Below are 15923 nucleotides of genomic sequence, written 5' to 3' on the forward strand. Positions count from 1 at the left end.
TTGATTCAAGCGACATCATGGAATTCAAAAGTGGAGAAAGGGTGAAATCTCAAAAGAGTATTTATTATCTAGTTGTTACTGATTTTAATTCAGATTTTGCAGAATTTTCTCAAGGTCAAAAGTGTGACCAGAGCATATATTGGGTAGAAGAAGCACATAGAGCTGATGGGAATAAGGTGCATTCTGACCTCAAAGCTCAAATCCTTCCACTCAACAATCCAGGGTCTGTACCCCAGTCTGCTATATATTAGCTGTATGACCATTTCCCAAGCGAGTCTCCGAGCCTCCTGCTAATGTGTGCTATGTGCCTAAGCAGTTCTTGGCTAGGTCCTTAATAAATGCTAGCTGCTCTTATTTGGGAGGAGGTGGGTGCCATTCTGTAAAGTGAAAAGATTATGGGTTTCAGAGTTTGGTCTCTCAATTTGAATCATATCTCTACCATTTAGTAGTCATGAAGTCTCCAGCAGATTACTTAATTTCTCTAAATTTGACCCTTAATCTGCAAAATGGAGATAATGTTTTTGTTTCCTAGGTTGCTCCAAGCAAATACAATGAAATGGATCAGCTTAAACAATGGGAATTGATGCACTTATGGTTAGAATCTGGGAAGATGTCCAAATCAAAGCATCATCAAGGCGAAATACTTTCTTTCTGAAGACCAACTGCCAGTGACCATTGGCTGCGCTGCCACATGGCAAAGCATGTGGCATACCTGTTGGTCTCTCCCTTCTCTTCAGGGTTTCATTGATTTCAGCTTCTTAATTCTGTGGCTTGCTTTCTCTTTGTCTGAATTTTATTCTCTTATAAAGGATTCCAGTAAGAGGATTAAGTAAGACCCATCCTGATTGAGGTGGGTCACGCCTTAATTGAAGGAACCTCATCAAAAGGTCCTACCTACAATGGGTTCACACCCACAGGAATGGATTAAATTTAAGACTACGTTTTTCTGGGGTACATACAACTTCAAACCAGCACAGACAATAATACCTACTTTGCAGGGCTGGCATAAGAATTTATTGAATAGTATATGCCTGACTCATAACAGGAACCAGTGAGTGGGTTTAATACAGGTCCTTAATTTCATAATCTACAAACCAGACAGAAGAACTAGCTATATTGTATTTTAAGAGTGGAAAGTCAAAGCATCTGCATTTGTTTTAAGAAATCAAACATGAATTAATATTTTAAAACTTTAACTCATGTGTGAGACTAAAGCAAAAAATGTTTATTTGGTACAAAACTTATAGTTTGACTAATGCATTTCCTAATATAACTTATGTGGACAGCTTAATTGAACACCATAGTACTTGGAACCTTGAGTAGGGCATGAGATTTTGTTGGTTTGTCCAGAGTGATGCTCCGATAAATCCCAGAGTGATTTGAACAGTGAATAAAAAAGTACTTGCAAAGACCCCTTGGGGGAATGGTGAGAAAGGGGGAAAATTCAACTTCCCCAAGTAGAGAATTCTTGATATACTCACAAGCAGTGGGGACAACCAAAGCAATGGGCTAAGCCTCCAATCTTGGGGTTTGTTCATATGAAACTTAACCCCGCAAAGTATAGGCTAAGCCTGCTTAAAATTAGGCCTAACAGTCACCCCCAAGAGAACCTCTTCTGTTGCTCAAATGTGGCCTCTCTCTCTCAGCCAACACGACAAGCAAACTCACTGCTTTCCCCCTCTCTATGTGGAACATGACTCCGAGGGGTGTGGACCTTCCTAGCAACGTGGGACAGAAATCCCAGAATGAGCTGAGATTCAGCATCAAGGGATTGAGAAAAACTCTAGAATGAGCTGAGACCCAGCATCAAGGGATTGAGAAAACCTTCTTGACCAAAAGAGGGAAGAATGAAATGAGACAAAGTGCCAATGGCTGAGAGATTCCAAACAGAGTGGAGAGGTTATCCTGGAGGTTATTCTTATGCATTAAATAGATATCACCTTTTTAGTTAAGGTGTAATGGAGAGGCTGGAGGGAACTGCCTGGAAATGTAGAGCTGTGTTCTAGTAGCCATGTTTCTTGAAGATGATTGTATAATGATATAGCTTTTGCAATGTGACTGTGTGATTGTGAAAACCTTGTGTCTGATGCTCCTTTTATCTACCTTATTGACAGATGAGTAAAACATATGGATTAAAAATAAATAAATAATAGCGGGAACAAATGTTAAAATAAATTTAGTAGATTGAAATGCTAGTGATCAACGAAAGGGAGGGGTAAGGGGTATGGTATGTATAAATTTTTTCTGTTTTCTTTTAATTTCTTTTCTGAATTGATGCAAATGCTCTAAGAAATTATCATGATGATAAATATACAACTATGTGAAGATATTGTGAGTTATTGATTATATAATAAGAATGGAATGATCCATATGGTAAAAAAAAAAGAAATCAAACATGCCAATTGCTTCTTTTTATTTGTGAAGAATGAAGAATATATTATATTCAAAGAATCGTGAATTAATTTATTCCACAGATCTCGGAGCATCTATCAAGGGTTGCTCCACATATCCTTTGAATTCATTTTAAGATGGAAAATGACAACATTTTCATAAATTATTTACCACCAAAGATGACTGATTAAATTCAGCTTCAGGGATGAGAGCACCACGCTGAACAGTATAAAATAGGATTATGTCAGACATATTAAAGAGGAACATGCTTTAAGATGATTTGAAACTAAACTACAGCTATTATCAGTTCAGTTAAGTATCTAGAACTGGGTGTTACAATTGTTTCATCAAGGTTATTTCTGATGTAGACAAATAAAGGAGCTAATTTCTCTCAACTGCTGCCCATTTGTATTAATGGATAAGGCTGGAAATAAAGTCCAGAATCTGGTAATTACTGGCTGACAATGAACTTCTGAGACAATTCAGAATTTAATTAAATAAGACTGAAGAAAAAGAGAATGAAATATAACTTATGGCTACAGAATTTATGGTACCAGTTTGAGCTGCTTTAAAATTCTGTCTGACTCTCTTTAAGTAGTAACACTTGTGACTGGCCAATCAACCATGATTCAAATTCCTTTGTTACAGGGCTGTATGAATCAAAATCAAATTTGGCCTTCTTTGCGGTCAACAACAAAATATGTTTCTTAGTACAATTCAATACATTTGGTCTGGGTGGCTTATTTAAAAAGCAGTATCTTACAATATAATTTGTTTTAGATAGGCATTCTTTTTCTTATTTGTGTTTATTTTATCCAAGTAATATATTCCCTTCTCTATTGCTGTTTTGCCTCTACCCTCTATTTTTCAGAAAAATAAAAATTGGACTTTGCTTTGTTCAAGCGCGTCCATGGTTTGTACACTTCCATCCACTTAAGTCAGGACAACCTGCTAAATGCGGAATGAATTATAAGTCCCTAGAGCTACCGTCTCTAGAAGCCTTTTATATTTGCTTTTACTACTTATAAAAAGGCAATGGACAAGTACTTATGTTGACTTTAAGGCTTTTTTGCTCATATCAGATACTCTAATATTAGATGTCCTTAGCATGGTCAATGAGTAAATTCATGCAAATGTCATGAGTAAGTTAAATGTTGTCTACAGTTTATACCCAGTGGGGAAACAGCAATTGTTTTTAATTGCCCATTTGTAAGACTGAATTAGTGGATAGGCGATGTGAAAAAACAGGGCCATCTACAGACATGCGTTCTGAGAACAGGGGTGATCACAGACTCCCACACTTTAAGACCAAGCCTCTATTTTGTAGATAAATTAATATTTCAGCATGTCTTACTCTCCACAACCCCTCAGGGGTAGACTAGGGAAAAATTCTGAAATGAATTAAGTATATATTTCACAGTAGCTGTGTTTGAACACATACTTATTCTAAAAGAGAAAAAATTCTGGCAATTCATTCCAACATTCTGGAATTAGTTCCCATACCTAATATCATTAAATATGGATGGCAAAACCATAATTAATCTTTAATTGCTAGACATAATAAAAATGAGAGATTGGAGATTCAAGACCAGAAATGAGCATCGATTTTAAGAAGGAAAGAACTTTTTTCCATTCTAATGCTTACCTGACTCCTCAAATTGGCAGCTGAGTTTTGGGCAGGCAAAAACTCTTTATGGCCTCCCAGAAGCTAAAGCATTGCCTAACATACTCAGCTTCTTAAAAGAATCTGATTGCTAATGAATAAATATATTGAAATTGCCCTTTTTAAATCCAAATTTCAATATGCTCTCTATCAAATGATTTTTGGTATGTTACAAATGCTTTCCTAGCACTACGTAATATTTGTTGTTTGCTATATTAGCCTAGTAGTTTGCTTTATAATTTGAATAGTATAAAGTGATAGTTAATACTGTGTAACTTCTCAAATAATGTGCAACTACTCAACCTTTTAAAAGTGAGACTTAAAAATGACATGATCCCAACAAACTAAGTATGTAAATTGAAGACAAAGGTCTGAAAAAATATTAAGTGAAAAGCTAAGTTCCTGGGCAATGTATACCATAGCCTACTTGTGCTATATGTCTATTTCTGTATCTGTATATAAAAGAGACAACAAAGGCTGAGAAAAAAAACAAAAACACTACACCACAATTTAACTGTTTATTTAGAATTGGTGGGACTTCAGGAAGTGTTTCTTTTCTTCTTTATGTTTTTCTTTTTATAATCAGAGGAAGGCTTTTTGGTTTTTATTTAAGAAAGAGATGAGTACTTCCTCAGATGTATCTAGCTTTAAAACATTAAATGCAAAGAAAAGTGAATATAATTTATGGCTTAATCAGCCTAAATCAAGGTAATTGAATACCCTAACCAATTTGTGAATAAACTAATATAAGCAATGGGATTTTAATTTGCTTTTGACCCAGTGCAGAAAGAGGGAAATCATTGGCAGAGATGTGGAAATCATATTAGACTTTCCCCTGTGTGGTTCTTTAGAGAGTTTTTTATTGAACAAGCTGCTTTAAGTTCTCTTTTTCTGAATAAAATAATGTCCCTTTTTTGAGCATGCTCTAGATGAACAGCTGTCATTTTTAATCAGGACTCAAAATAATGCTTTCGGGTTCTGTGCTAAGCCTTGAAAGTAGCAGGGGGAAAAAAGTGTTACAACACATAACCTCTTAAAACAGGTTTACTCAAGCATTATGAGAGAAGTTGGGTAGTCATTCATTAACAGGTTATGCACTCTTTTCTCAGAGAGATGTTAAAGGAGGCTTGTTATAAACTTTTCCACCATTTCAACAGCTAATTTCTACTGAGTCATTAAGGGAAGACTATTAATACTCGTGTTATGGTTTGTGTCACCGTTGTACCAATGATACCGAAGTTAATACTTTTATAAGTGCTACGAGTTAGGGGACAATTCTGGTTCTGAGCTGAAGGAATTCCCATCTAAATGCAAATTGCGATAAGCCTGTCTAGAACACGTGAATAGGTACAGTAATTTTTCCACTGTTTAATGTTCAGCCTCCAAAATACATTTTCAAACAACTGCACTGGTAAAGAAGCATCCTTTATTAGAATTAAACCTTGTTTGTTTTCTTCCCTGCACCAGCAGTTATATAGGTAGAAGGTATCCAGACTCCTGATTTTTTTTTTAAATCTTAATACATGGCAAATAAAATGGACAGAGAGAAACATTTTACTAACCTTTACTTCTCCACTCCAGACATACATCCCAGGGCCCTGATATCTCTATTTGATATCCCAAAGAAATCAAAGAAAATATGCCCAAAATGGAATGTATATGACATTCACAGATCTACATCCCCTTTCCATATTTTCCTAAGTTAACGATACTGCCAATCATCCATTCATGCCAGAAATTGAGTCACCTTAGAGCCGCACTTGCCACAGGTCCAGTCATCAAGTCCAGACTATTTTCTCTCTTAAATACTTTTACCTTTGCTCCCTTCCTCTAAATCTCTATTTCTGCTGCCTTAATTCAGCGCTTTGTCATATCTTACTGGGTATTATAACACTCTCTTCACTGGTCATCTTGCTTACTCTTTCCCCCATGAATTACAGTCTCTATCTTGTTACTGGAATAATCCTATAAAATTCAAATCTGACCAGCTCATTCCTTTGAAAACTGCTGCTAGTGCAGGCAATGAAAAGTCGCTGGTGATTCCATGCTCGGGCATCCTCAGTACACTGTAGAATGCAGGAATAGCTGATGTATCTTGAAAAAATGAAATGGCAGAAAACATCTTCGGCCATGTTAGCAATAATTGGAACATGATGGTTTTTTTTTTTTCGCATAGGCAGGCACCAGGAAATGAACCCGGGTTTCTGGCATGGCAGGCGAGAATTCTACCTGCTGAGCCACTGTGGCCAACCCAACATGATCATTTTTAATTTTAAATTTAAGGCATTCATACTTGTTACCCTCTCCAGTTAGTTCCCATGGCACCTAAATGCTATTTTGAGTTCCAAGGTGCTCTCACCATACTCTTGTGAGGCAACGTGGGGCATGTTCCAGGGAATGTATTTGCTTTATTTGGTGCAGTCTAAATTGATTATAAGCTTCTGAGCTAGGTAACTGAACGTGATGGCCCACTCACAGAAGTTCACAGTATGCCCATAAGCGATGGCAAACTGGAAAGCATACCAGGCCTTCAGCATCAGGACTAAGCTTCTGAGCATCCATGAACAGAGCACTTTGCTCCCCTTCAGAATGAATGGAGACAAGAAACCTGATGTTTATGCCCAAGAAAAGCAGAATTTCATCCAACACTTCTCTCAGATTTTCAAGGTGCTGACTGAGGATGAGATGGGGCACCAAGAGACAGGAGATGCTATTGCCCAGCTCAAGGAGATACTGGAGTACAGTGTCATTGGAGGCAAGTACAACCAGGGTTTGACAGTGCTGGCAGTGTTCTAGGAGCTGGAGGAGCCAAGAAAGCAAGATGCTGATAGTCTCCACTGGGCCCTGACTGCAGGCTGGGGCATGGAACTGCTCCAACATTTTTCCTGGTGTCATGGATTCATCCCTCACACAAACAGGGACAGCTCTGCTGGCATCAGAAGCCAGGCATAGGTTTGGATGCCATTAATGATGTCGTGTTTGCTGGAAGCGTGAATCTACAGTCTGCTGAAGCTCTACTGCCAAGAGCAGCCTTATTATATGAACCTGATTGAGCTTTTCTATCAGACTGAAATGGGGCAGATGCTGGACCCCATCACAGCCCCCCAGGGCAATGTGGATCTTGGCAGAGTCACTGAAAAGGAAAGCAAATCCACTGTCAAGTATAAGACAGCTCACTACTCCTTCTACCCTCTTGTAGCTGCTGCCATACATATGGCGGGCATTGACGAGAAGAAGGGGCATGCCAATGCCAAGAAGATCCTACTGGAGATGGAAGAGTCTTTCAGATTCAGGATGCAACAAGTGCAGCTAGCTGGTGGTTCAGTGTCTGCAATGAGGCTCTCCAGAACAGCACCAGATCCTTCAGGAGAAAAATGGGCAGAAGTAGCTGAGAAGATGGCCCAGTTGAAGGTGCTATAAGAGGAGCTGAGATGCCAGTATGAGGCATCTCATATTCTTACTCAGTAAGTGAAATATGTTGCTGCTGCTACTAGAATTAGGAGAACATTAACTTTGCTTCATTCCACCATAGTATAGATGTGGGAAAAAAGTTTTTTATTCAAGGGCCACTTAAGTCTTGAGCAATTTAGATTTTTTTTAAACTACATGCTCTGCTAATCTGCATTTAACATTAGGAGAAACAGTATGAGGATGGCAGTTGCAGCCACCCACTGGTTCTCAAAGGGCAGCACACTGAACCCCTGCCCCTGGCTATCTTCTTGGGCTGGCACACAAGATTAACAAGCTGAAAAAGTGGCCCAGAGACCTCAAGGGCAGGGAGGGGAGGCTTTTAATAAAGAAGCCTACCCCTAAAAAACAATAAAATGAAAACATAAAAAAAGACTAAGCTTCTAAGCATGGCATTGGAGGCCTTCAGACTCCTTGTTTGGAGTAGATGCTGCACATCCAACATGCCATTTCACACACTAATTCCTCATCTCCTTGAGGCTCAGTTGTAACACCATTGGCTATAAGCCTTCTCTGACCACCGTCCCAGTCCGTAATTTCCCCCCTTCCCAGACCAAGTGGTCCTCTGCACTCAGCACATTGGGACTATCTCTTCCACTGAGCTAACCATACTGTATTAAAGTCATGTCCACTTGCCTTTCTCCGACAGCATGCATAAATTGGCCAAGCTACTTTAGGAATCTGGGGCTCTACAAGCTCCTCAGTAAGTGAAATATGTTGCTGCTGCTACTAGAATTAGGAGAACATTAACTTTGCTTCATTTCACCATAGTATAGATGTGGGAAAAAAGTTTTTTATTCAAGGGCCACTTAAGACTTGAGCAATTTAGATTTTTTTTTTAACTACATGCTCTGCTAATCTGCATTTAATATTAGGAGAAACAGAAAGCTATAGGATCGAATACAACAAATAAAAAGGGAACGCACAGATTTTTAATATCTGCCCCAAATCCCCCAAAGCAAATATCTCATTCATTTATTAATAAATGAATAAATACAACTCCTCTCAGATTAAAAGTCGGGAGAAGAAAAGTGTTGACTTCCTTGTACTGGTGTCCACAACCTCCCAGGACATAACTCATCTCACCAAGAAAATGTTTTTCATCCCTTATTTAAGTGTCTCCTAATTTTTTTCTTTGTCGAGACCTTTACTTGAACTTTGAAGTTTCTTCCTCAAAACGTCATTGCAGTTAGTGCTACGGAAACAAGCCATTCTTTCTGTCAGAGGAGGAACTTGACAGGAGAGAGAGATTGATTCTCGTACTTTGGGATGATGTTCTTAAACTTCTCAAGAAAACTTTTACAATTTTCTTTCTTCATTCTTTAGAAGCAATTAACTTAGAGTTACGTGTGGAAGACTTCCATCCTTTAAAGCTAATAAGGATCACGGGATAATATAGAGGTAGGTTTCTAACCTACTTGATGCTTTGCTGAACCTGAGAATCTTAACTACTTAAATCAAGCAAGTGAATACTCTTATTTACCAATACTTCCTCAACAATAAGTGTTCGAGATTTCTTGATATGCAGCTTTCAAACTCTAATAGAATCTGACCCTAATAGTCTTTTCTTTTTTTATATATGGACAGGCACCGGCAATCAAACCCAGGTCTCCAGCATGGCAGGCGAGAACTCTTTCACTGAGCCACTGTAGGCTGCCCCCTAATATTCTTTTGCATGCCTTTTATATGCTGGAATTCTTTTGGTGAAAATTACCAGTAAGCATGTTGAATATTTTTTTCAGTTATGTAAATAGTGGATTTATATCAAGCAGTCCTTATTTTCACTAGCAAAAGAACTTTAGTGCCCAAATAAAACTAATCTGCACATTAATTTCCCTTATGAGATTTCTGGTCACTGATATACCATAATTTCTGCCATTCAGCCAGTGGGTAAAGCATATTGATGTAACAAAGGCTTCATTTCTTCATGAGATCCACAGCTCCCTAGGCAGACTTGAAGTAAGAGCCTTCCCCTTTCCCCAGCAGCATAACAATACTTATCAGTTTACTACTCTGGCTCACTAAATTCTAGTAGCCAGAGAGCATTTAATCAAAGCTGGCTACTTTCCTTTCTTTGTCTTCTAAAAGGCCTCTCCAGAAGAATTTATGCACACTTGAGATTATGTATATTGTTCCCAAACTCTATTTTTGATTAAAATTATATGTGGGGGTGCGAGGGTAGTTCAGTGGTAGAATTCTCTCCTTCCATGTGGGAGACCCGGGTTCGAGTCCCAACCCATGCACTTCCCGAACAAACAAACAAAGAAACCAACAAAAACAAACAAACAAAATTCAACAAATGGTGCTTCAATAACAGGCCAATCACGTGGAAAAGGAATGAAATGTGGCCCCACCATAAAGCATACAAAAAAAAAATCATATGTGTCTACAGATATGGAGGGGAAAGGTTTTGAAAGCCAGTTCTTTGAGTGGTATGATTATAAGTGATTACCATAAACAATATGGAAAAGCTATAAGATGAAAATAGTAAGCTCAAATTGCTTATGTAGTAAAAGCTATATTTTTTAAAAAACCAGAAGTGTCAGATTTCAAGGAGGGCTGATGATAATCCAATTATGAAATAATTTGACTTGATACAATTAAATCATAAAATGAATTGTTTTGAAAATGAATTCTGAAATTACCTCTCAATAAGCAAAGCAAATATCTCAATGAATAACAATGGAACAAATTCCTGTGTCCACAGTTTGATTGTACTCCTTTGTTCAAGTGAGAAATGAATGGTGGGAACTTATTCTTTACACAATTGCAGATAAGACATCTTGGATGGTCAGCTAAATTACCCATTTTGCAAATGAAAAATAATTAACATGAATCATGACTCAGTTACCTATTACTAGTTTTGTGACCTTGGAAAAGATATTCAACTTCTCTATGACTCTATTTAATCTTTCAGTATCAATATTGCGATCCCCATTTTATGACTGAGAAAATAATGGTATACAGCAAAACATGAGGCCATCAAATGTTAATCTCCTCCCCCTTCCTTGTTCCTATCATTCATTTGTGATATAAGATAGAGGTAGAAAAGGTGATGATTTCATGTAAACATTATTATTCAGTTTCTTTAGAACCTTACTGAGGTCAACTATAAATGATCAGTGTGACACAGCTCTGGACTTATCTTATACTTTGTTCCATGTTCTGGGGACAAAAATTAAAAATGTCTTACTATTATTTAGCCCTGAAAACATTATTTTCTTACTTACTCAGTATGAATAATAATTTATGTAGAATAGACACACAAAGTAGCATACACCAATCATTTTGAAAACTGCAGTTGAAGGAAATCACTATAAATTCAGTATGGTTTCCCCCCAAATGTGATTTAGGGGAAAGGGAATAATAATCTACTAACAATTCAACTTTCAGAAATGCACCTATCTCAATTTATTTCTGAAAAGCACTGATTTATATATTGGGCTCCTTAAAAATAATGCAAGGTACATATCTGTAGTCTTTGAAAAAAAAATTATGGAGATAGTTATGCATGTCACTTTCTTAACCTCTTTCAACAAACCCCCAGCTGCCATGTGAGGAAATCCCAAAAGAAAACTTGCATCAGTATTCTCAATCACAGTTTTAAATTTTGCCATACTTCTCACTTCTATACTTTCTGGCCTCAATTCCTAACTTTACTGCATGCAAAAGTCACTCTTTTTTTTCATTACCCTGCCTTTTTTTTTTTTTTCCCATGAGTAGGTACGGGGAATTGAACATGGCTCTCCAGCAAGGCAGGTGAGAACTCTGCCTGCTGAGCCACCATGGCATGCCCTCATTACACTGCCTTTTAATAATTGAGTTTACAGTGGTCATCTGTGCTGGTTATTTCAAATTTGCATTCTGTGTCCTTACTCATGAAGATTAAGGGAAAGATTAAGGGCTCTTCCACCTGAAACTTGTGTGATTCCAAATGTCTTCAATCCAGTCCCAAAGCATATTAGACAAGTTTAGGAAAACTCTGGCATGAATCCATCAGGTATTGGCAATTTTTTTCTTGAAAAAAAAAGAAGGCCAAGTAATAAATATTTCAGGCTTTGAAGGCCTATATGGTCTCTGTTGCAATGACTCAACTCTGCTGCCATCACATGAAAGCAGCCATAGGCAAGACATAGACAAATAAGTGTGACTGTGTGGCAATAAATATCAATGACAAAAAATACGTGGCAGCACTTCTGGGGAAGATGGCAGAGTGGGGAGCTACAGGACATACTCCTCCTACAAAAACAACTAATAGACAGGCAGAAACTGTCTGAATCAATGGTTCTGGGGCTCTAAAGGTCAGGGGAGCGGTAGAGTATCCAGGAAAGAGTAGGATGGGAAGACCAAGAAGTTGTAGCAAAAACTGTGACTGAATCACTCCCACGGCAATGGTCAGTGCCCATTCCCGACTCTTGAGACATGACTCAGATATGGTCTGTGACTGGCTGCTGTGGATGGAGAGGGGCGTGAAGGCTTCCTCCCCAGGAATGGGGCTGGGGTTGGGTGGAGGGGGAAATGAGATGCCTAGACATCAGCAAAAAATTATAAGCCATACCAAGAAACAGAAAGATATGGCCCAGTCAAAGGAGCAAATTAAAAAGTCAGAGGAGACACAGAACTGGGAACTAATCAAAGATGTTTGAACAAATCTCCTAAATTAATCTAAGGAAGTGAAGGAAAATATACCTAAAGGAATAGAGAGACATTGGGTGAGCATAAAGAAGAATTTGAAAGCATACAAAATAAATAAATAAATAACAGAACTTATGGAAATGAAATGCACATAGATGAAATAAAAAAATACACTAGAGGTATACAACAGCAGATCTGAAGAGGCAGAAGAAAGGATCAGTGAGCTAGAAGACAGGATATCTGAAATCATAAAAAAAAAAGAGAGAGAGAGAAAAGAATGGAAAAAAAATTGAGTAGTTCTCAATGAACTGAATGACAGCACAAAGTGCACAAATATTTATGTCATGGGTGTCCCAGAGGAGAAGAGAAGGGAAAAGTAGCAGAAAGAATATTTGAGGAAATAATGGCTGAAAATTTCCCAATTCCCATGAAAGTTGTAAATATACATATCCAAGCAGTGCAATGCACTACAAATAAATTAAATATGAATAGACCTATTCCAAGACACATAAAAAGTAGAATGTCAAAATGACAACGATAGAGAATTCTGAAAGGAGCAACAGAGGATGCTCAATAAGACTGAGGTCCAATTTCTCATCAGAAACCATGGAGGTGAGAAGGCAATTGTATGATATATTTAAGGTACCAAAAACAAAAAACCACACAACCAAAAAACTGCCAGCCAAGAATTCTTTATTTGGCAAAACTGTCCTTCCAAAATAAGGGGGAGTTTAAAATCTTCACAGATAAACAGAAACTGAGAGAGTTCATTAATAAGAGACCTGTCCTATAAGAAAAACTAAAATTAATTCTTCAGGCTGAAAGGAAAAGACAGGAGACACTGGCTTGGAGGATAGTGTAGAAATGAAGATTAGCAATATGAGCAACTAAAAGGGCAAAAAGAGACAAAAATCATATATAACATATAAAAGCAAAAGGATAAATGGTTAAAGTAAGTACTGTCTTTGCAGTAATAACATTGAATGTTAATGGATTAAACTCCCCAATCAAAAGACACAGATTGGCTGAACGGATTTAAAAAATATGATCTATCTATATGCTGTCTATAAGAATCTCACCTTAGACCCAAGGACACAAATAGGTTGAATGTGAAAGGCTGAAAAAATCAAACAAGACCTAAATAAATGGAAATATATTCTGTGTTCTTGGACAGGAATACTAAATATCATTAAGATGTCAATTCTATCCCAATTGATTTACATATCCAACACAATCCCAATAAAAAAAAAAAGTAGTTGGGGTAGCTATAATAATAATGGACAAGATAGATAGGAAGGACAAAACTGGACTTACACTTCCTGACTTAAAGCATATTACAAAGCTACAGTGGTTAAAACAGCATGGTACTGGTATAAAGATAGATATATTGACCAATAGAATAGAACTGCGAGTTCAGAAATTGATCCTCACATCTATGGGCAATTGACTTTTGACTAGGCTGCCAACTCCACTCAACTGTGACAGAACAGTCTTTTCAGCAAATGGTGTTGGGAAAACTGAATATCCATATGCAAAAGAATGAAAGAAGACCCCTATCTCATACCTTAAACAAAAATAACTCAAAATAGATCAAAGACCTAAATATAAGAGCCAGGACCATAAACTCCTAGAAGAAAATGTAGGGACACATCTTCAAGATCTTATAGTAGCCGGTGGTTACTTAGACCTTTCACCCAAAGCACAAGTAAACAAAAGAAAAAATGGATAGATGGGATCTCCTCAAAAGTGAATTTTTTGTTCTTCAAAGAACTTTTTCAAGAAGGTGAGAAGCCAGCCTATTTTCTCAGTGCGAGAAAATATTTGGAAACCACACATCTGAAAAGGTTTAATGCAGAATATACAAACAAATCCTACAACTCAACAATAAAAAGACAAACAACTCAATTAAAGAATGGGGAATAAGATCCTCCCCATATGGGACATGACATCTAGGGGTGAAAATTTTCCTGGCAATTTGGGATATGACTTCCAGGGATGAGCCTGGCTCTGGCCCCATGGGATCAACAATACCATCCTGACCAAAAGGGGGACAACAAGTGTAACAAATAAGGTATCAGTAGCTTTGAGAGCTCAAATAGAGTCAAGAAGCTACTCTGGAGACTATTCTTACACAAGCTTCAGTTGGGACATTGCTTTCTATAATAGTTTGCCAAACCCCAACCAAAACCATTCCTGCCAACCCTAAAGAACACCTAGGGTATTATATAAGATTCTGTAAAGGTTCCATGCACTAGGGTTATTTTCCAGAAACCTACAATCTCCAGATAGGTCCCTAGACCAAATAATTCCTGAAATCCAGAGAGATTACCCTTTCTAGAACATCAACTCGTTCCATACCCCTATCTCATATTATTGACAGCCCCTTTCAACATGAAAAAGTTAGAATGAGCATAACCCAAATATTCCTAAAGAGTAGGAGAAAGTTCAAAAGTGATGGTGGAGTTATACAGAGAAGGCAGGATTTAACAAATGAGTTTGACTGCTGAATCATTACATTGATATTTTTCTAGTCTCCCGTGTCTTGGAGCAGCTAGTAATAAAAAGCTAAAATTGTGGAATTGTAACCCATACCAAACTCTGAAATCTGCTCTACAACTAATTGTTGCAGTGTGCTTTGAAATTTACTGTTTTTTTGAATATATATTATTTTTCAGAAAAAAGAAAAAAACGTCAATTGTGATGATAAATGCACAGCTATATGATAATACTGTGAACCACTGATTGTATACACTGGATGATTATGTGGTATGTGAATATATAATATATATCAATAAAATTGCATTAAAATAAAAAAAGAATGGGGAAAATATTTGAATAGACATTTTTCCAAAGGGGAAATACAAATGGATAAGAAGATAATCAGCATTACTAACTATAAGGGAAATGAAAATTAAAACCACAATGAGATATCATTTCAAACCTAGAATGGCCAATATTAAAAAAGAAAACAGTGAGTGTAGGAGAGGATTATGGAGAAATAGGAACACTGGTTCACTTCTGGTGGGAATGTAGAATCATACAGCTGCTGTGGAAGACAGTTTGGTGTTCCTCAGAAAGCTAAGTATAGAACCGCCATTATGATCCAGGAATCCTGCTACTAAGTACACAGAAGAACTGAAAGCAGGGACACCAACAGACATTTGCACACAGATGTTCATAGTTGCATTGTTCACAGTTGCCAAAAGTTGGAAGTATCCCAAGTGCCCATCAACCAATAAGTGGATAAACAAAATATAGTATATACATACAATGGAATATTATTCAGCTGTAATAAGAAATGAAGTCTGGATGGATATGACAACATGGATGAACCTTGATGACATTATGTTGAGTGGAATAAGCCAGACACAAAGGGACAGATACTGTATGATCTCACTAACATGAACTAATTATAATGAGCAAACTCATGGAGATAATATCTAGAAAATAGGTTATCAAGAAATAGAATGAGGGTAGAGAATGGGGAGTGGATTCTTAATTTGTACAGAATTTTTAATAAGGTTGATCGTAAACATTTGGAAATGGACAGAGGTGATGTTAGAGTGAGTATAACTAAAAGTGCTAACTTGTACCGTGTGATTATAGTTGAAAGGGAAAATTTCGAGTTGTATATGTCACTAGAAAGAAAGCTGGAGGATGACACATGGGACTGCATAACACAGTGAATTCTGTTGTGGACAATGAATGTAATTAATAGTACAAATATTCTTCCATGAACTAGAACAAATATGCAACACTATTATAA

At 37.3% G+C, this 15923-nt stretch overlaps 1 protein-coding gene and 1 pseudogene across 13 annotated transcripts in view; one reads left to right on the plus strand and one right to left on the minus strand.

The window, feature by feature from the left end:
* The window catches only part of PRKAG2 (protein kinase AMP-activated non-catalytic subunit gamma 2), a 614065-nt gene that overhangs the window by 157395 nt on the left and 440747 nt on the right, over positions 1 to 15923 (minus strand). The window lies entirely within an intron of this gene.
* Positions 6514 to 7877, plus strand: LOC143679779 (farnesyl pyrophosphate synthase pseudogene; annotated as a pseudogene).

This window comes from Tamandua tetradactyla, chromosome 1, assembly GCF_023851605.1.
Source record: "Tamandua tetradactyla isolate mTamTet1 chromosome 1, mTamTet1.pri, whole genome shotgun sequence".
Classification (NCBI taxonomy): domain Eukaryota; kingdom Metazoa; phylum Chordata; class Mammalia; order Pilosa; family Myrmecophagidae; genus Tamandua; species Tamandua tetradactyla.